The sequence below is a fragment of the Cricetulus griseus genome, chromosome 6, assembly GCF_003668045.3.
Source record: "Cricetulus griseus strain 17A/GY chromosome 6, alternate assembly CriGri-PICRH-1.0, whole genome shotgun sequence".
In the NCBI taxonomy this organism is placed as follows: Eukaryota; Metazoa; Chordata; class Mammalia; order Rodentia; family Cricetidae; genus Cricetulus; species Cricetulus griseus.
Window position 1 is genome coordinate 11,517,625 of NC_048599.1, and position 20,046 is coordinate 11,537,670.

General features: G+C 50.3%; 1 long non-coding RNA gene across 1 annotated transcript; it reads right to left on the reverse strand.

Moving 5' to 3' along the window:
* Nucleotides 1-7,841: 7,841 nt before the first annotated feature.
* On the reverse strand, nt 7,842-10,883 carry LOC118239096. The gene is made up of 2 exons (XR_004770608.1): nt 9,268-10,883; nt 7,842-8,107 (listed from the first exon to the last, which is right to left on the reverse strand). It is a non-coding gene; the product is annotated as an uncharacterized LOC118239096 (long non-coding RNA).
* Between the last annotated feature and the right edge of the window lie 9,163 nt (nt 10,884-20,046).

A 20,046-nucleotide genomic window follows, 5' to 3' on the forward strand; every position in this document is an offset into this window, starting at 1 on the left:
AAGGAGGGGCAGGAACGGGTGGTGGCCTTGAGGGTTCTAGATTTCCCGGGGAACCAGAGTTCAAGCAGGACCTGGCTTGACTGGGGCCATCTTCTTGTGTCCTGTTCTGTGCGGGGTCCAGGCTCTGACTCAGTCTCAGCGCTGGTCTGTCCACCCTGTATGACCCAGGCCCCAAGCACTTTTTTTGAGACAGGGTCCCATGAAGCCCGAGCCATCAAAAATGCCTTTAAAATTCTAACTCCTGTTCCCACTTGCAAAGTGCAGGATCCAGGCAGTACTACACCTGGTCTCCACCATGCTGGGGCTGGAGACCAGGGCCTTGCAAACTGAACAGGCTAGACAAGCTGAGCCCCCCCTCCCCACCCCAGGCCTAAATTTCTTGCTTGCTCCCTGCTTCTCTGCTCTTCTGGATGGCTCAGGCCCAGGTCACCAGCAGGCAAACCCCACAGAGAGGTGACTACAGATGTCTGTTGACAGGGTTGAGATGGTGACATTTGGCCTGCCACACCATGCGGGTACCCGTGGAGACAGGTTCTTTGCCCGCAGGGTGCAAGGTCTCTCTCTCTCTGGGCTATTCCTTCAGGCCTGTGTGATGTTGCTGTAACTTGCCCAGAGGGTCTGGCTTAGCTTAGGAGGCTGAGTAGATAGTGCCTGGTCTAGCTGCCCTCAGAGATAATGAGGAACTGCGGGCATAGGGCCGGGGTATGGCCACCTCCAACCTCCTTTCCTCTCAGGGCAGCCTGGGATCCAGCACCACAGATACACTGTCCTTTGCCTACTGTCACTAGGAGCCTCATGTCCTCCTAGGAGAGGCTGTGCCTCCCTGTGCTCCCAGCCTCCCCTTCCCTCAGTCTCTCAGCCAAGCTCATATCTTATCAGCTCTGGTACTTCAGAGTTCAGGCCAAGAAGCCAAAGTCAATTTGAAAAAAAAAAAAAAAAAAGTCTGTGAAAGGCCCAAACACAGCCACCAGGAGGGTGGGGCTGGGAGAGGCGGGGAGGCTGCTGGAGGGGAGGGTGAGCTTATCTGGGGTCTCTGGTGGATTCTGAATCCACAGCTGACCTCTGTGGTTCTGAGCCATCCTAGGGGACAGAGACACAAACAGCAGAGGGTCCCACAGCTCAAGCCAAGGATGGCAAATACTCTGTAAGAGGAGGTATCCAAGACAGACTGAGGTGGACAGGGGAGCAGGGAGCTCGCATGTCATTAGCCCTTTCAGTAAACAGGACAGAGGGGGACACAACCTCCGCAGCCTGCACAGAGATGTCTAGAAGCACCCAGAACAACGTGCAGGGGGAGGGGCAGAGGTGACTGGTGAGAACGAACTTTTCCTCCCGTCTTTTGAACAACTTAAGACCATGCTAATGAGATCTTATAGACGAAGCCAAAGGGAACCTGGGGGATTCTGTTCCAGGTAACTGACCAATCCAGCAGGAGGTGGGAGGGGCTGTGGGTGCAAAGGGACCACGTGGTATTGAAGTTCTGTCTCAAGGGAACTCTAAGTCTGTCTGGCTCCTTTTCAGGGCAGTTAGCTCCCTGCAAGTACTTCTCTCTCTCTCTCTCTCTCTCTCTCTCTCTCTCTCTCTCTCTCTCTCTCTCTGTGTGTGTGTGTGTGTGTGTGTGCGCGAGCAAGAGCAAGCACTTGCATAGTGTAGGCTAGAGGACAGCCTCAGCTGTCAATCCTTAGACGTTAATATTCATTTATATTTTAGATTTATTGATTTATTTTGTTTTTTTTTCAGACAGGGTCTCACTATGTAGCCCTGGCTTGCCTCAAACTCACAGAGATCCACCTGCCTCTGCCTCCTCAGTTCTAGGATTAAAGGTGTACACCACCACACCAGCTTATCTTTTTCATTTCATGTGTCTACGTGAGCGTATGCCAGGCATGGGCAGCATCTGAAGAGGCCAGGAGAGGACCTTGGGTCTCCTGGAGCTGGGATTCCTGGTGGCCATGAGCCAAGTGGGTGCTGGGAATTGAACCTGGGAGCTTTGCTAGAACGGTATGTGCTCTTAGCCACTGAGAAGCTCTCTAGCCCTTACCTTGTTGGTTTTAGTGACAGGCTGTCTCCGTGGCCTAGACTACTGAGCAGGCTCGGGCGTCTGTGTAGTGAGCGCCAGGGACCTGTCTCCCGCTGCCTCTCTAGCAATAGGGTTTCGCACTTGGGCAGCCTCACTTAGCCTTTTTATTGTACGTGGGATCTGGGAATTGAACTCAGGCTCTCACGCTTTCAGAGCTGTCCCTGAGGAGCTTGCAAATGCTCTTATAGATGTGTCATCTCCTGGGCCTTCTGAGGACTCTGAAGCAGGGAACCAGACAGAAACACAGCAGGAAACCAAGGCTCATGAGGTGAAGCCACTGGCTGGTCCAAGGTCCCACACTCAGCAGTGACTGAGCCAGGATCAAACAGGGTTCTTGGTGCTGCTTCTTGTCCTTGAGATGCCCACATGTAACCCTCGAGGCAGAAGCATGAGCCGTGTACTGTGTTCGGCACAGCCACACCCCAAGGACAACACACTGAAAACGTCCTCAGGTACATATCCTACGTCCAAGACAGGATGGAACCTCACTGAGTGGACACACTGGCGCAATCCACCCGGATGAACACAGAACATCCCAGAATCCCCCATCTTGCTCCCCAGAAAGTCCCGTAAGGTCACCCATGGCTCTGAACTCAAGCCCTAAGATGGCTTACATCTGCCTTCCAGTGGACTACTACTGTCCTTTGAGGTTAGTGGGATTCAGCAGAGGTGACTGTGACAGCGGCCAGAGCAGGACAGTTTGGGCTGTGGCAGAGCTCATAGCAGTGTGCCTGGGGCAGCAGCAGGGTCCCTTGTACACAGCTGGGGTGGGCGGGGGTGTTAAAAAATAATGGCTCCGACGTTCCTCAAAAGGCCAAACAGTTTCTTCCAGTCGTGTAGGCTTGTCGTCCAGGCTGCTGGGGAGGCTGAGGCAGGAGGACCACGAGGTCGGGGTCTGCCTCGGTTTCAGAGTGAGTTCAAGGCCAGTCTGGGAACCTTTCTGAGACCCTGCCTCAAAATAAAAAGGAGAAGGAGGGCTGGATTATAGCTCAGCAGGAGCGCACCTAGCATGTACAGGACCCCATGTTTAGTTCAGTCCCTGTTCTCCTTCCACAATACACTAATACACTTGAAATTCCATGATTGCATTCCTGAGTATCTGTAGTCAAGAAAACTCTGTGTGTGTGTGTGTGTGTGTGTGTGTGTGTGTGTGTGTGTGTGTGTGTCCATCAGTCAAGGAAAGGAAAAGCAAAAGCGTGTTCAGTTCCTACAAGGGAATGCTATACAGCCACAAAAAGGAACAAAGAACTAATGTGTGTTACAACTTGAAATGTCTTTGGTGACATGCAGAAGAGGCCCTGTGTGGTGGGATCCTTTACAGGAAGAGACAGGAAACAGGAGGTGGGAGGAGGGGAGAGGGAGGAGCCTGCTTAGAAGCTCATGGTTTCTTTAGGGGGTGATGACAACATTCCAGTGTGGTGACTGTTACATGGCTTTGTGAAGGCCGGAAAACACTGACTTGCACAATTTAGAAAGTAAATTTTGTTCTGTGGATTCTTTGTCAACAACACTATTATGTTTTAATATTTTATTTATTACTATTGGGGGTGGGGGATGAGTTCTCTCCTTTATGTAGGTTCTGAGGATTGAACTCAGGTCCCAGGCTTGTGGGACAAGGGTCTTTACTTGCTGAGCCATTTTGGTGGCCCCAGGTAATGAAAGGGACGATACTGCAGGTGGCTTCAGCAACACCAGGTGAGCTGGGTATCATGGTACACCTGAGATGCCAGTACCCTGGAAGCTGAGGCAGGAAGTTCCTGAGTTTGGGTCTAGCCTGGGGTAGCCTAGTGAGATACCATCTCAAAACTCCAAACCTAAACCCAAACAGAAACAAAAACCCAAGAACAAATAGTGTGCATGTGCCTATCACACGGAGTGCTCAGGAAATACCATTTTATTTATTTATTTATTTATTTTGTTTGTTTGTTTGTTTGAGACAGAGTTTCTCTATATTGCTCTTGTACTGTATCCTGGAATTTGCTCTGTAGATCAGGCTGGCCTCAGACTCACAGAGATCTGCCTGCCTCTGCCACCAAATGCTGGGATTAAAGGGGTGGGCCACCATGTTATTTTAAATGACAAGATGAGCTGGGGGTCCTATGCAGCCTTAAGCGCGCGGTCCCAGTTTCCACCTGGGTGTGGAAACAGAGTTCAGCTTCCTGCACTGAGCCCTGTCCAAGGTCTCATCCACTGGGTCTCAGTGTCACCATCTGTGAAGTGGGGTTAGCCACAGGGCTGCCGCCTCAGTGGTGAGTGGTGATGAGGACTGGGAACAGTGCCTGGGCACAGCAGGCTCTGAGGGCTGCTGGTATCATTTCTGGCACTTTCCCGGCTTCCTGGTACCTTTCAGGTAAGCTGGGTTCACACAATGGCAAAGACCCTAACAGCCAAACCTGCTTCACAGCTGTGGAAAGGCAGGGGAGGGAGTCACAGGGGAAGGGGCAGGCTAGGAGGGTGAGGGGCAGACAGAATGGAAGACAGACACCCTGGGTGGAAGGCACAGCATCCCAGAGTGCCACCTTCAAGCCAAGAGGCCCCCAGGTTGCGTGGCAGGGAGAACTCAAATGCTAGCCTTGTCTGCAATGAGAATGTAGTACTTCTCCTTGGGTCTGTGGGGACCGTGCTCTGCCAGCCAAATGGCCAGTTTGTTTGTTTGGTATTTGGTTTTAAAGACAAGGTCTCTCTCTCTCTCTCTCTCTCTCTCTCTCTCTCTCTCTCTCTCTCTCTTCTCTCTCTTCCTCTCTCTCTCTCCCTTCCCTCCCTCCCTCCTTCTCCTAGGCTAACCTCAAACCCAGCAGTTCTGCGTGTGGGGCTCACAGGTGCGCCTGGCTCCCTCTTGCCCTTCAGGCCACACCACTTGCAGCAGGCTGAGTCTAATGCTCAGGGCCCTTTGCTGTGACTGCTTGGACCTGGGGGACAACTCTGGATAGTGATAGGGTCAGTACTGTATACAGGAGGGACACACTAGACACAAGCCACATGGACCAGGTGTCCCTGGTCTGTTTGGGATGGCTAAGAATGCCCCCTCCTGCAGTTTTGGGGGATGTGTACGTGTCCGCACATGTGTGCGTGTGTCTGCACGTGTCTGCACGTGTGTGTATGTTGATGCAGATTGGCTTCAGGTGTCAGACTCAATTGTTCTTCACCTAATAACACTGGCGATGGTCTTTAATCCCAGCACTGGGGAAGCAGAGGCAGGAAGCCCAGGGGCAGCCTGGTCTGCAAAGTGAGTTCCAGGACAGCCAGGACTACACAGAGAGACCCTGTCTTGAAAAGCCAAAAACCAACCAACCAAACAAAGAAAAAAACAAAACAAAACAAGCAAAGCCATAAATAGATTCAGACAGGGTTTTATGGTGGCTGTCCTGGAACTCACTCTGTAGACCAGGCTGGCCTTGAACTCACCGAGACCTGCCTGCCTCTGCCTCCTGGGATTAAAGGATGTGCCACCATGCCCAGCCCTTCACAGTTTTTGAGATAGGGCCTCTCACTGAACCTGGGGTTGCCTATTAGGCAGACTGGTTGGCTTGAAAGACCCTGGGATCCTCCTGCCTCCACTCCTCCCCCAGCACTGGGATGGCAAGTGCCCACAACCATATACTATCAAGCATAGGTCCTGGGGGATTGAACTCAGGTTTGCACAACAGCCACTTTACTGTTGTGGGGACACTCCCTCCCTTTCAAAAAGCTTTCCTGAGGCTCTTCTTTGCTCTAGACCAAGTTTTAGACTCTGGGAGCAGTCATAAGCAAAGCAGACACCTGCATTTCTCCGTGTTAATGGACAGACACACAGACATCAAGGAGCCTGATCTCCAGGCTGCAAGGATGGAGGTTGTGGGACCTTAAGAGTCGGGGGTCTAGGGGAAAGTGGTTAGGTCATTGGGACCCACGCTCAGGAAGAGACGCTTGCTGGTCTAGCCACTCCCCAGCCCCAACCTACCCCCTGTTTAAACAGTTGCTGAAAGATTGAGCAACTGTAAGGGGTTTCCGAGAACATAAAAACCAAAACTTAATCCAACATCAGAGACTTAATGAGTCTAGTGTTTCTGGTGGAAGCTCTTTATTAAACCAATCAGGTGTTTTAGGCAGGCAAAGCAACAAAATTTTACAGAGTTAAACAAATGCAACATTAAAGAATTTAACACATCTTTGCATCATTAAACAAACATTCCACAGCATAAACAATGTAACACATCTTAAACTAATATTCTACTGCAGGTTATATTGTTTCATCATAGCAATAGAAACCCTAACTAAGACGATTGGACCAGGAGTTGGGTTTTACTATGACAGATCTGACTGTATTTCGGGAAGGATCATGGTGGTATCTGAACTCTAGGCTGGAAAAGCTGTTGAGTGCTCAGAGCTCAGTAGGCTGTTTTGTGGCAGCTTGGAAGAGAAGAGTCTTGAGATAATGGAGGCCGGGCTTGTGGAGTTTCATAGGGAACTTCAGGGCCATTTATGTGATTTTGAATTGTGAATCTGTGTTTTTGATCAGCTGGGGCTGAAGAATCAGCTGTGATGAACAAGAGACCGTTAAAGCAAAAGCTTTACTTTGCTGGGACAAATGATGCTGGTCCGATGGAGCTGAGAGATTAGCCACACTTAAGAGACGGGCATCTTTAAGGCAAAATCTTCTGGGAAGTGTTTCCTTAGGGCCAGCACACAAAAGCTGTGGTTCAGATGGGCCCAGGTTGTACCTCATGCTGACTCTTGGTAATGTGTAAGAATTTTTCTGGTTGCACTAGTTTTAGAGTCATTAGGTGCAACACTGTGTGGCAGAGCAGGGGTCCCTCAAGAGAGGCTTGCAGAGGCCCCTGGTAAAGGCATAGATTCTAAAAGTGGAATCCCTGTGATTGAAGGGATCATGGGAAGATGCTGAGGCCGGATACCAAGTGGTAGGATACAGTCCCTGAGGACAGCCCAAGATAGGCTGTTGATGAAGGTGCAGCCCAGCTGCAGTGGAGACCTGTTGTGTGAGCAAACCTTTCCTAGGGAGATGTAACATACACAGAGGGAACCCAAGATAGGCCAAAGTATGGATATCCCCAAAATCTAACCTGGTGAGCCAATGGGCTTTATTGGGGCTACTTACAGGAATATGGGTGAGGGGTTACTCACAGGAGCAGAAATGACTCAAAGACAGCTGCATCACCAAAGCCCGCCCCAGCATGGGTGACAGCTCACAAAGCTGGGAGCCTGGAGCACACTGCACAGCCTGCAGGCAGCGCCACAGGTTGGAGAGTGTCCTTTCCGAGTGCCCCAGTTGGTCTAAAGCTCTTCTAGCAGCTCGGATGGTCTGACAGTCTTCTTTGTCTACTCCAGCTGGGAGGAAACTAGTGAATCTGTTGAGTTTCAGGGAGGTTTTCTGTTTTTTTGTTTCATTTTGTTTTTTTCCAGACAGAGTTTCTCTGTGGCATTGGAGGCTGTCCTGAACTTGCTCTATAGACCAGGCTGGCCTCGAACTCACAGAGATCTACCTGCCTCTACCTCCTGAGTGCTGGGATTAAAGGTGTGCTCTACTATTGCCACGAGGCCAAGTTTCAGGGACTCCTTGAAGCAACCTTTTTGTTACCACCCTGCTTAAGGACTCCCTTCCAGGATGGAAGGCTTTAATCTGAGAGGTGACTGTTGTAATTTAAAAAGAGAGAAAGATGCCATGACAGAGCTCACATGGCGTGGTGGGGTTATTAAGGGAAAGAGAATGGGAAAAGGAGGGAGAGAATGGGGGGAGACCAGCCTCTGGGAACAGGAGCAGCAGAAGAGAAAACATTTTAGTTTATTTGTGAACACACATGCACGTGGGCAGTTTCCAGGGAGGCAGAGCCCCATCCCTGTGTGAAACTCTTTGATTCTAAAATCAAGGTTGACTTTTACAATCTGCACTTGCTGCTCCAGTGGGCACAAGGCTGCCCACTTGCTCACAGTGCTTGCAAAGGATCTTCATGGCTGTTGCCCCAGGAGGCTGACCACTTCTCTGCTCTGCAGCAGAGGCCAGAAGTCACCTGGACATTGCTTCTCCTGGGACTGAGACAAGGAACAGAAATGGTGAGGCTGTTCTGCCTCCCACAGCCCCCGAGCCCCTCCCTCTGTCCCTTCAGTGTTTACCCATTTACTTAATTTCCTAGGTGATAGTGCGGATCGAACCCAGAACTTTGCACATACCAGGTAAGTTCTCTACCAATTGAAGTACATCCCCAGCCCCTATATAATTTTTAAAAAGGTTTTTATTTTTAATCATGTGTATGTACGTGCATGAGTGCGTGTGTGCGTGTGTATGTGTGTGTGTGTGTGTGTGTGTGTGTGTGTGTGAGAGAGAGAGAGAGAGAGAGAGAGAGAGAGAGAGAGAGAGAGCCAGAAGTGATCAAGTTCCAGGCAGCTGTAAGCTGCCAGACATGGGTGCTGGAAATCACACTTGGATTCTCTGAAAGAAAAATACGGGCTCTTAACTGCTGAGCTTGTCTCCAGCTGTCCCTCCTTTTGAGACAGGGTCTCACTGTGTAGTCCTGGAACTCACTGTGTAGACCAGGCTGTCCTTAAGCTCTTAGAGATCCACCTACCTCTGCCTCCCAAGAGCTGGAACCCAAGGCTATACCACCACATTTAGCTATAATGTTTTCTGAGACAGTCTGCTATGTAGCTCAGGCTGACCCAGAACTTGTGGCAATACTCCTGCTTCAGCTTCTCAAGCGCAGGGACTGCAGGCATGATCATTAGCATGATCAGCTAATGAAGTTCTTACGATGAGATATATAACATTTGTGAAAATGGAAAGATTTCATTTTGGGGGAACTTTGAAAATTCCTACAGGGACATGAAATCTCCAGTAGCCTATGAACTAGATGGGCACCCTGACTCTTTAGCACCCTGTGTGGTGGCACCTCATGAGAAGTAGGGAGAGGCCATAAAATCCTAAATTAATTAAGCCAGAGGTGACATAGCAGAAGGGGCTAAGCTCTACTGCCAGCCCAGCAAGGAGGTGTCCACATCCCCACACCAACGCTTCCCAAAGCATCACCCACTTCCCCCAACCCCCCAATCTCCCTATCCCCCACTCAAATCCCCCACACCCCCAACCCCACTCCCAACCCTCCCACAGCTCCACACTCCCACCCCCCTACACTAACACTTCTCCTCACTACCACCCCACACTCCCCCCAACACACACCCTGACCATCCCCAGGTACCTTTGGAAAGCTGGAGTCGGTGGCGCTGGGGACAGGCCTGCCAGCTGCCCTTCCTTCCCGCCAGCTGACTGATGCTAACTTCTCCAGCTGGCCATGGGCCCGGCTCTAGGGAAGAAAGTGCGATTGATTTAAGTCCACTATAGCAAGCCCATCTTCCTGGGCCTGGGATTGGTCCAGGGTGGTCCTGTGACCCATTTCTGGCTAAGAACATACAGTGCTGGAGACTTCTGGGAAAGTGTTTCCTTTCAGATAAGAAAGGCAAATGAGGAGCGGCCGGTTGCTCCCTTTCCTCTCTTCCTGCTTTGGCTATGGTTGGGTGAAGAGGTGAAGAGTGAGCGTTGGCAGCCATCTGTGACATGAGGACCAGTTGCTGATGAGTCTGGGTCCTGTACAGCAACCTTGAGGCGCCACACACTCTCCATCTCCAAGCTCCAGATGGCTCTTAAGTAAACAGTAGCAGTCGCAGTAACCCCTACCCTGGCAGCCTTGGTTCAGGTAGCATCCTAGGGAGGGTCTTGTGCTTCAGAGGCAGACCCCAGGGCCAAACGAGTTCACTTTTCCAAGCCTTTGGTTTCGTTGTTTGGTCTTGAGGCAGTGTCCCATGGAAACCAGTCTGTTCCACAGCTGAGGATGGTCCTCAACTCTTGGTCTTCCTACCTCAGCCCCCTGAGTGCTGGGATCACAGGCACACTTGATCATGCTGAGTTTTATGTGATCCTGGGTACCTGGGACTTTGGGGACAATAGCAAGGACTCTACCAGCCGCCCCAGCCCCAGACCTTAGTTTTCTGTCTAAAAACGGACATCATTTTCAAGAAAACAAACAAACAAACAAACAAACAAAAAACCAAACCAAAACCAACAACATTTAAAGTACTCAGCACATAGTAAATGCTAACAGCTTTCTCTGCCACAATCATGGCATCTTCAATATTTATTATTCCATGCTAAAAATAGTGGAGACAACATGGACAGAGGCAGGAAATCAACTACACCTAATTAACAGCTGGGCACAAGATGAACCGAAAAGGACCCTGAGTGTCAGCTCTGACCACAAGCCGCTGAGTCAGGGCCTTCAGAAGCCTGGGGGGGCAGGACACCGAGCAAGGGAATCCAGCGAGATAGCAGACTCCTGATAGTGACCCCAGCTCTGTGACTGTGACTCACTCCTCCCCTAGAGCATCAGATACATTTGGTCATCTTCTCCATCAAAGGATGTGGGGAGCTATTCGGGTCCCAAAGCTGGGACAGTGGCCTTGGGCTATTGACACAGAGACAGGGAGAGCTGGGGAAAGGTCGGTGCCGCCTCCTACCGGAAGTGCCTGAGTTACAGAGCAGCTGAAGGCTGAGCCACAGAAGCCTGAAGGAAGACACAAAACCAAAAGGCAGGAGCCCCAGGTGAGCTTGAGAACCCAAGGTTACACGGTGTGACTCCAGAGACAGGTCTCTGTGCTCCAGAACTCAGTCTGTCCCTGTGTGTGTTGTGATCAAGCAGGCTATAGTCCCAAGGAATGAGGACATGCCACAGTGCATTTGGCTGCAAGTAATGGGAGAGCCAGTGGGCTGTGGCTCAGTCCAGGGATTCACCATGGGCCAGCAGGGGGCAGATGCTGGCCTTGATTGGGGGTGCTCAGGGCTCCCTGGGGTCACTTAGCCCCAGAGGCGGTGGCTCCTTGTATTCATATAGGGACTTCAATGTATCCCAGCCTCTAGAGAGTGGGCTCGCAGGCTGCACCCCATGCCTGGAAGGAAATCTGGAGTAATTTCAAAGCATTTGAGCCCCAGGCTGACTCAACTCTTTTGCTCTTATCTCTCAGACTGCCACATAGTTGGGGATCTCAGTGGGTTGTGCAGACAGTCCAGGGTGGAGTTGCATTGACATCAGTGGCTGCCACAAATCCTAACCCTGGCTTCCTGCTCATGCTCGCTTTCGTTCTGCTTGTGGGAACATTCTAGAAGGCTTCCTCAGCCTGAGTCTATGGGCTGCACTGCCTGGAGGGGCTGGTGTGGAAGGAAGTGGTTGGGATAGTGGAGCCAGTGCTCACCTTGTGGGCATCATAGTCAGATGCTACTACACACACAAATGCACACACACATGCACAGACATATATACGCATGCATTCACAATATACACACAAAGACAGACATACAGAGACATGCATGCACACATACACATATATACATGCACATATACACACACAGACACACACATACACATGCACAGACACACACATGCACACACACATATATACACACATGCACAGACACACACATGCACACACACATATATACACACAGACACACACATACACATGCACAGACACACACATGCACACACACATATATACACACAGACACACACGTACACATGCACAGACACACACATGCACACACACACATATACACACAGACACACACGTACACATGCACAGACACACACATGCACACACACACATATACACACAGACACACACGTACACATGCACAGACACACACATGCACACACACACATATACACACAGACACACACGTACACATGCACAGACACACACATGCACACACACATATATACACACAGACACACACGTACACATGCACAGACACACACATGCACACACACATATATACACACAGACACACACGTACACATGCACAGACACACACATGCACACACACATATATACACACAGACACACACGTACACATGCACAGACACACACATGCACACACACATATATACACACAGACACACACGTACACATGCACAGACACACACATGCACACACACATATATACACACAGACACACACGTACACATGCACAGACACACACATGCACACACACACATATACACACAGACACACACGTACACATGCACAGACACACACATGCACACACACATATATACACACAGACACACACGTACACATGCACAGACACACACATGCACACACACACACATATACACACAGACACACACGTACACATGCACAGACACACACATGCACACACACACATATACACACAGACACACACGTACACATGCACAGACACACACATGCACACACACACATATACACACAGACACACACGTACACATGCACAGACACACACATGCACACACACACATATACACACAGACACACACGTACACATGCACAGACACACACATGCACACACACACATATACACACAGACACACACGTACACATGCACAGACACACACATGCACACACACACATATACACACAGACACACACGTACACATGCACAGACACACACATGCACACACACACATATACACACAGACACACACGTACACATGCACAGACACACACATGCACACACACACATATACACACAGACACACACGTACACATGCACAGACACACACATGCACACACACATATATACACACAGACACACACGTACACATGCACAGACACACACATGCACACACACATATATACACACAGACACACACGTACACATGCACAGACACACACATGCACACACACATATATACACACAGACACACACGTACACATGCACAGACACACACATGCACACACACATATATACACACAGACACACACGTACACATGCACAGACACACACATGCACACACACATATATACACACAGACACACACGTACACATGCACAGACACACACATGCACACACACATATATACACACAGACACACACGTACACATGCACAGACACACACATGCACACACACATATATACACACAGACACACACGTACACATGCACAGACACACACATGCACACACACATATATACACACAGACACACACGTACACATGCACAGACACACACATGCACACACACATATATACACACAGACACACACATGCACACACACATATATACACACAGACACACACATACACATGCACAGACACACACATGCACACACACATATATACACACAGACACACACATACACATGCACAGACACACACATGCACACACACATATATACACACAGACACACACATACACATGCACAGACACACACATGCACACACACATATATACACACAGACACACACATACACATGCACAGACACACACATGCACACACACATATATACACACAGACACACACATACACATGCACAGACACACACATGCACACACACATATATACACACAGACACATGCAACACATGCGTGCATACACACATATATACATACACACACGCACATGTATACACATAGACATACATACACATGCACAGACATATGCACACATATACATGTACACATATACAAGCATATTCGCACAGACATACACACACATACAAACACATGCACAGACATATGCACACATATACATGTACACATATACAAGCATATTCGCACAGACATACACACACATACAAACACATGCATACACATGCACACATGCACAGACACATAGTCACATTCATACACATATACAAATAGACATACATATACACACAGGCATACATGTACATACGCGGACATATACACATATGTATATACACATACACACACAAAGTTATACATAATACATACATGCAAAATACATGTCTAACACATATATGCATCATACACATGTACACATACATGTAATTTGTGTACACACCCACATACATATATACATATACACGTACACATACCAGTTTAAGGATCACAGCAAAGTGGACAGGGAGGCTCAGAGGCCCCGCCCCCAGTAGCCTCCACCAGCAGGAGTTCCTCCTGAGCAGTCAGAACCCCACTTGCCCACCCCATCCTGTCCCCAGAGCTGGTGGTCAACAGCAGGCCCACGCCAGGTGCTGCTCTATGGCTGAGGACAAACATCTGTTGACACACACTCATCCCCTCCAGTACTGTCCCAGCACAGAATGGGCTTTGCCTGGGATGCCAGAGTTAATCCTGTGGGCCTGCCAATCACCTGGCCAAGGGGCCACCCCAGAGAGGGGGCCAGCTCAAGCCTGCTGCAGAGATGGAGGATAAATGGCCCTTTAATGAGAGGAATGCTCTTCCTTCCCAGAATCCCCGTCCCCAGCACAGCCCTGCCAGCAGTAAGGTTCTGTTGGGCCTGAGTCAGGACCCAGCACTTTTCCTTCTCTTTTGCCTCTCTTTGGTGCTGGCCAGAGCCCAGCTCGCCCTCTCTGGTGCCCCAGCCAGAGCCCAGCTCGCCTTCTCTGGTGCCCCAGCCAGAGCCCAGCTAGCCTTCTCTGTGTACTCTGGGCTTCTCCACTCTTCTGAAGCTGATATCACCATGTGGCTGCTTGTCCACTCAGGGCTGGCTGACCTCCATGCCTAACATAAACAGCATGGCTCCCACCTGGGAATATATGACAAATCTCTCCCCCAAAACCAATGCTCTGTGAATTTCAATCTTTGAAGTTTTGAGACAAGAACCTGAAGTCATAGACTCAGGGCCACTTTCATGGCCATTGCATTTTCCAAGACCCTAGACACGCCCCCCCCCCAAGCTGAGAGAGCGTCTTGTTCTTGAAGATACCCCAATATTCCTGTGTCAGCATTTCTGGGAGTGCTTGCACTGCCCAGGACTCTGACTCTGGCAGCTGTTTCTCTATCCCTAGCCCCGGCAAACCCTTCCACCATCCATAGCTTTTCCCATCAGCTTTCTGATATTTCAAAATTGCATTTTCTTGCCATTTCCATGGCCTTGGGTGAGCCTGCAGTGTCCATTCAGAAGGACTCTCAAGTCCAGGCCTCATCTGGATTGTGTTTATCTGCAGAGCTGAGTATGGGCCCAGGGCCTTTGCTCACACTAGGCAAGCACCTTCCCACTGAACTATACACCAGCCCCCAGTTTGTTGAGTTAAGGCCTCATCCTGTAGCACATACTGGCCTGAACTAAAAGTCTTTCTACCTCTGCCTCCCAAATGCCAGAATTAGGGGTGTGTGTGCCATCCCCATTCTCATTCTGGGCGTGGGTGTGCTCAGAAGCAGCCTGGGATGGTGGCTGGCATAAAGCAACACACAAGCATTGCTTTAGAACTAGATGTTGGGCTGGGAGATGACTGGCTCCGTGGGTAGAGCGACTGCCATACAGACGTGAAGACCTGAATTCTATCCCCAACACTCCATCCAAAGCTAGGCATTTGTAGACCTGAAAAACCAACACTGGACCCGCAAGACAACTCAGTAGGCAGAGAGACGTACTTATCGTCGAAGCTGATGATCTGTTCAATCATTGGGACCCATGTGGTAGAAGGTAAGACATGGTTCTTGCCAAACTGCCTTCTGACCACCACAAACAAGCCATGGCTCACTCACATGCACAAGTGCATGCCCATGTGAGCACTCGCGCACGCGCGCGCGCTCGCGTGCGTGCGCGCACACACCCACACCCACCCACCCACCCACCCACACACACACACACACACACAAATTAACTCAAGCAGATGGCTCCTAAGAAATAACACTGAGACTGACCTCTGACCCCCACACGTATCACAAACTAGAGGGCAGTAACGAGGTCAAAAGTCTCCAGAAATGGGCTTGGAGAGATGGTTAAGAGCACTGGCTGCTCTTCCAGAAGACCCAAGTTCAGTTCCCCACACCCACAAGACAACTGACAGCTGGCTGTAACTCTAGTTCCAGGTTCTGGCCCGTGTGGGCACCAGGCATGCACATGGCACACACAGGCAGAGCCCTCATACACATAAAATAAAAATGTGAAGCTCCCAGAAACACCCAGTCTGGTAGAACGGAGCTGGGCAGAGTGAGGCCTGCACAAAGGGGCAGCCAGGTTCTCACCTCCCGAGTCCCCTCTGTGTGTAAGAGCCTCCCACACAAGGCTCAAGCTGACCCAGGAGCCAGGCTGCCTGATCCTGCCATGTGACTTGGGTGAGTAACTTAACCTCTCTGTACACTGTAGCTTTGTAGCTCCAGGCTGGCCTTTTCAGCCACAGTCTGTGTGACTGGAGCCTCTTGGGTACCTGGCTGTACCTGGTGACTCAGAGTCCTTCTCTGGAAGACTGACCATGTAATGGCAAAGTGTCCCAAAGAAAAGTGGGGCCATGGTCTCTTCCCTGGGTCACGTGCTTATCTAGCAGGGTAGTCATCCACTTCAAAAAAGAGAACCGGGACTTAGTCACTCACCTGGGCTCACCCAGCAAGCAATGCCTGGGAACACCAGCAACAATGAAAGTAAGAACGTGGCAGGGCGTGGAGGCTCACATCTGTGATCCCAGCGCGTGAGAGGCTGAGGTGGAAGGATCATCTGAGGTTCTCTGCCAGCCTGGGCTACCTAGCCACTGGGGGGGTAGGGGGGCAGACAAAAAGGGAAGGAAGAAAGGGAGGGAAAGACAGGAAGGAAGGGAGAGAGGGAGGGAGGGAGGGAGGGAGGAGGTGGGAAGCCACACATACTTTGGAGCCCAGCTCTGATGCCCCTCTTGGCCCCGCCTTGGGCATCCTGAAACTCCACTCAGCAGCAGAGCCAGGTCAATTCCCACAGGCTGGCAAGTGTGAGCAGGACTCAGGTTCTTGGGGTTCACGGCCCACTTCTCGACTGATTGCCCTGTGACCAGAGGCTCACCCCAGCTCCCCTTTCATCCTCAATTTCAAAGCTCTCTACACTGGGCCTAATTAGAGAAGACACCTCAGGCTGCAGCAAAGCGGGCACCTTCTTAATTAAGTGCGTCCAGCCGCAGGGCCAGGAAGGCTGCAGACACAGCTAATTCCAGGCTGCCCACTCCCAGGATGTGGTCCAGGCTGCCTTGACCTGGCCGTCGTTTCCTTAGGGCTCAAGGCTCCTCCCCTGCATGTCGCTGGCTGTTCCTGTGTAGTTGATTTGTGGGCTTTAAAAGTTGTGTATATCTGACTGACCTAAAATAACAGCGACTAGTGACTACAGTCACTAGACTGTTCTCGATGCGTCCTGGCCTCCTAAAGCCCAGAGAGGTTAAGTAACTCCCTCAAGGCCACAGTTGCTTATTTGTTCATATCTGTGGGGTTAGTCTGTCTCTCCCATTCATTTTGGTTACTTCTTGGTGCTCGAGGTATGGACAGTGGCAAGCACATTGTAAGTCCTTTGAAATACTTATAGACCCTATGAGTTTAGGGTTCATACAGACACCTTGTATGAGAGGTGTCTGTATAGACACAGGCAGCTCAATCTGCCTGTTCCTTTGCTCTGTAGTTAGCTCAGGCCTCAACCGACTATAGCTGTGGCTTGGGGGTCAGCTGTGGCCTTTCATCTAGGTTTGTAAATAAAGTTTTATCGAGACAGTCACGTCCATTTTGTTTAGGAGCTGTGTATATCTCACAGCAGAACTATATAGCTGCAGGAGACCTGGGTAACCAAACCAGCTAGGGCCTGCCTGGGCAGGGAAGATGTTCTCATCCTATCAGCTGGCTTTCCTTAGCTGAGATACCTTTTTTCCTTCCTGGGTGCACTGGCTTCCCAGGTGGGGCTAAGAGCCCCACTGTGTGTTCCCACAGCTCCATGCCCCCTCCTACAGCCCTCTCCCACCCCTTAGCCTTCAGAATGTCCCCAAGATCAGATTCATTTGCGACATAACCCTCAGGCTTGGAAGCTCATCTGGTTGTGAAGCCACAGCCACTCCTGTAGACCAAACACGACGCACAAGCCGTTGTGTCTGTGACTGTTGGCACTACTGCCAGAACAGAGAAGGCCTGTTCAAGTAACACCTACTACATTTCAGAACCTGCTGAGCACCTACTGTGTATAGGCCCTGTTAGCGGTATGGATGGCACATAGCAAGGACAGCAGGCATGTCCCTGCATCTGCATGTAGTTCCTGCGGATAGGACCTCAGACTTCAAGCAGGAGACGGGATCCCAGCTTGTTCATTTTCAGCAACAACTGTTTCCCAGAGGCCAGCACATAGTAGATGCTTGATGAGTTTAACCACTTGTTACCTTGAGTGGCTGGGGAATCTCACATGACTAGGATGAAACAAAGGGTGTCAAATTAAGAACCAGGTATTGATGGATTGACAGTGGGTTTGGTGTATTTTCAGTGTGCCTGTTGTTGGTTGTTTGGTTAATCAACAAACGTCTGTTGGTGGCTTAATCTGGACCAGAAGGCTATGGCTGGCTGCGTCACTCCCAAGGCTCTGTGATGGGAGTGTCACAGATTGGCAGTCCCTGTTTGGATGTATGCTTCAACTGTGTTTCACAATGTTAAAAAAAAAATAAGATGTGTACAGAAAGCAAACCTCTGCCAGCGCCTGCACTCACATGTACTCACCCTCACACAGACGCCGTTAAAAATAATCAAAGCAGAGGCTGCAGAGATGGCTCAGCAGTTAAGAGCACTGATTGCTCTTCCTGAGGATCCAAGTTCAATTCTTAGCACCCACATGGCAGCTCACAACTGCCTGTAACTCCAGTTCTAGGGGATCCAACACCCTCACACAGACATACATGAAAGGCTCAGGCATTATGCTGGCCTGCCCCTGTTACCTGGCAGAATCCACTCAGGCAGTTCCCTGGTCAGCCCTGGGTTTCATGGGAACTAAGTCTGCACACAGGTGTAGAGGAACCCTTTAAAAGACAGGTCCCTGCCCACTTAAGCTCTCTGCTCTTCTCTTCTCCTCTTCTCTCTGCCTCTTCTCCTCTCTCACTCACTCTCTCGTGATATAATAAACTGGTTAATAGTCTCATGTCTCATCCTGCGCCTCTTCTTTATTTCTAATTTAAGCAAAAACCTAACAATACATGCTAGCAAAACACCAATGCATATGAAATCACAATAAATAAAATTTAAGAATAATAAAAGTAAATTTTAACCAGGTGGTGGTGGTGCAGCACTCAGGAGGCAGAGGCAGGTGGATCTCTGTGAGTTCAAGGGCGGCCTGGTCCATAGAGTGAGTTCCAGGACAGCCAGGGCTACACAGAAGAACCCTGTCTCAAAAAACCAAAATCAAAAAAAAAAAAAAAACCAGAAAATTTTAAAAATGAGACAAGCACAGAAAGTAGATGGATTGAACCCATTGTGAACTGGGGAGGCCTGTGTCAAACTGCTGTGGGCCCTGAGCAGAAAGGCATTGGACCCCCCAGGCTCTCAGACCTCTTGAGCAGGAGCTAGTGTACTATGCTGGTCTCCACGCCACTCCATTGTCCACCCTGTGAGCTCCCCTTGTCTGTCCACTCATCCACTTCCTAAAGCCACCAATGGCTCCGACCCCAGGTGTCACAGAGGTTCACAGCAGGAGGCTCTGTGGAGGGAGCTGCTGGCTTCCCTATTTCCTGGTCAGGGAATAGCTGCTCCCTCTGCTCCCCCGTGTGGCTCTTGCTCGACACCAGGCTGAGCCCCAGATCCTCCTTTCTTCAGCCCTCGCCATCAGCTGACTTCTCAGGTTTGGTGCCACCGTCTCCTCCTCTGTCCCTCATGGCCACCTCTGGGCTCCCCGCAGTCCTGTGGTGCAACGTCTCAGTTGCATTTAAGAAGGGGCCATGAATGAGAGCTGGAGGCAAAGGGCTTCTCCCTGGGGCCAAGAGGACTTCAGGCTCCTTGGTGCCATGCTGCCCCCGACCCCAGCTTCTGGAGCCCAGTGGAAGAAGAGGTCCCTGAGGATGTGTTGGTGACAGGCACTTGGATGGAACAGGGCCAAACAACTGCAGAGGCCAAATGGAGGAGAGAAGGAGACCTTTTTGTGACTGCTGAGAGCTGAGGTGGAGAGATGTGAGATGTGGTATGTATTTGATCCTTCACACAGAGCCCATCTGACCCTTGTGCCTGCCAGGCTGTGCCTCCGGGCAAAGGGGACAGAGGTCACACGG